The sequence below is a fragment of the Mandrillus leucophaeus genome, unplaced genomic scaffold, assembly GCF_000951045.1.
Source record: "Mandrillus leucophaeus isolate KB7577 unplaced genomic scaffold, Mleu.le_1.0 Scaffold104, whole genome shotgun sequence".
Lineage (NCBI taxonomy): Eukaryota > Metazoa > Chordata > Mammalia > Primates > Cercopithecidae > Mandrillus > Mandrillus leucophaeus.
This window is the reverse complement of record NW_012098543.1, coordinates 772,250-774,056: the sequence shown is the minus strand read 5'-3', so window position 1 is coordinate 774,056 and position 1,807 is coordinate 772,250. Positions and strand designations below refer to the sequence as shown.

The window sequence follows — 1,807 nt, the reverse complement described above, 5'->3', positions numbered from 1 at the left end:
TGGTGGGCACCTGTAGTCCCAGCTACTCGGGAAGCTGAGGCAGGAGAATGGTGTGAACCTGGGAGGCAGAGCTTGCAGTGAGCCAAGATTGGACCACTGCACTCCACCCTGGGCAACAGAGCGAGACTCCATCTCAAAAAAAAGAAAATATAGGCCGGGCACAGTGGCTCATGCCTGTAGTCCCAGCACTTTGGGAGGCCAAGGTGGGCAGATCACAAGGTCAGGAGTTCCAGAGCAGCCTGGCCACCATGGTGAAACCCCGTTTCTACTGAAAATACAAAAGTTAGCTGGGCGTGGTGGCGGGGCACCTGTAATCCCAGCTACTTGGGAGGCTGAGGCAGGAGAATCATGTGAACCTGGGAGGTGGAGGTTTCCTGAGCCTAGGTCATGCCACTGCACTCCAGCCTGGGTGACAGAGTGAGACTCTGTTTCAAAAAAAAAAAAAAGAAAAGAAAAGAAAATATACTCCATACCTACAACTATAATAGCAAATAAAGTGATTATTTTTTACAACCCCCTTAACATTTTTTGGAGGTGACGTTTCTGATTTTCAGAAATTAACATAAAGTCAAGAAGCAAGATTCCATGAGCTGAGAACTCTGGACAGCCGGTCAGCTTTACCTATGGTGCTTTGGCTTTAACTAGAGTGTGTGATGGTGGATTATTTCAGATAGGTGTGTAAGACTGTTTCCTGAACAATAACATATATGAAAGGAGCAGAAATAAATACTTTTTCTAATTAAAAAACAAAATAAGAAAAAACAAAACAAACAAACAAAAAATACTATTGTGGTCATGGTAGCTCATGCCTGTAATCCTAGCACTTTGGGATGCCAAGGTGGGTGGATTGCTTGAACCAAGGAGTTCAAGGAGTTGGAGACCAGTCTGGGCAACATAGCAAGACCCCATCTCAAAAAAAAAAAAAAAAAAAGAGTACTAAAGACTCAGAGATAGAAAAATAGAAATTATTCATATTGTCTCCAGATTTTTTTTTTTTTTAACAGAGTCTTGCTCTGTCACCCAGGCTGGAGTGCAGCAGCATGATCTTGGCTCACTGCAGCCTCCACCTCCCAGGTTCAAGCGATTCTCCTGCCTCAGTCTCCCGAGTAGCTGGGATTACAGTCATGCGCCACCAAACCCAGATAACTTTGTATTTTTAGCAGAGACGGAGTTTTGCCATGTTGATCAGGCTGGTCTTGAACTCCTGACCTCAGGTGATCCACCCGCCTAGGCCTCCCAAAGTGCTGGGATTACAGGCGTGAGCCACCATGCCCGGCCAGTAGTCTTTTATCCTTGTAACAGATTCATCTTTTCTAGGGAAATGGAGATCTTTCACTTTCATGTCCTTTTTATGTCCCCATTGATTGCATCTCTGCCTCCATTCTGTTGATCAGAATGACACTGACTTAATTTGGGTTATTTAAAGCAGACACTGATACAAAGGCTTGAGTTCCAGAGGTTTATTTAGAATGTGATCCTAAACCAAGAGGGAGGTAGCAGGGAGAGTAAGACAGGGAAGGATGAGGAGCCAACACCTTATCTAAGGACATGTTGAGGCCGGGCGCGGTGGCTCACGCCTGTAATCCCAGCACTTTGGGAATTTGAGGCGGGCAGATCACAAGGTTGGGAGTTCGAGACCAGCCTGGCCAACATGGAGAAACTCTGTGTCTACTAAAAATACAGAAAAAAGGCTGGGCGCAGTGGCTCACGCCTGTAATCCTAGCACTTTGTGAGGCCACGATGGGCAGATCACCTGCGGTCAGGAGTTGGAGACCAGCCTGACCAACATGGAGAAACCCCGTCTCTA

The 1,807-nt window shown here is 46.3% G+C and overlaps 1 pseudogene across 1 annotated transcript in view; it reads left to right on the top strand.

Annotated features, from left to right (window-relative positions):
• LOC105539370 overlaps nt 1-730 on the top strand; it is a 1,909-nt pseudogene extending 1,179 nt beyond the window's left edge. The window contains exon 2 of the transcript XR_001006038.1: nt 458-730. The product of XR_001006038.1 is annotated as an oligosaccharyltransferase complex subunit OSTC pseudogene (transcript). The remainder of the gene's footprint in view (nt 1-457) is intronic.
• Nucleotides 731-1,807: the final 1,077 nt, after the last annotated feature.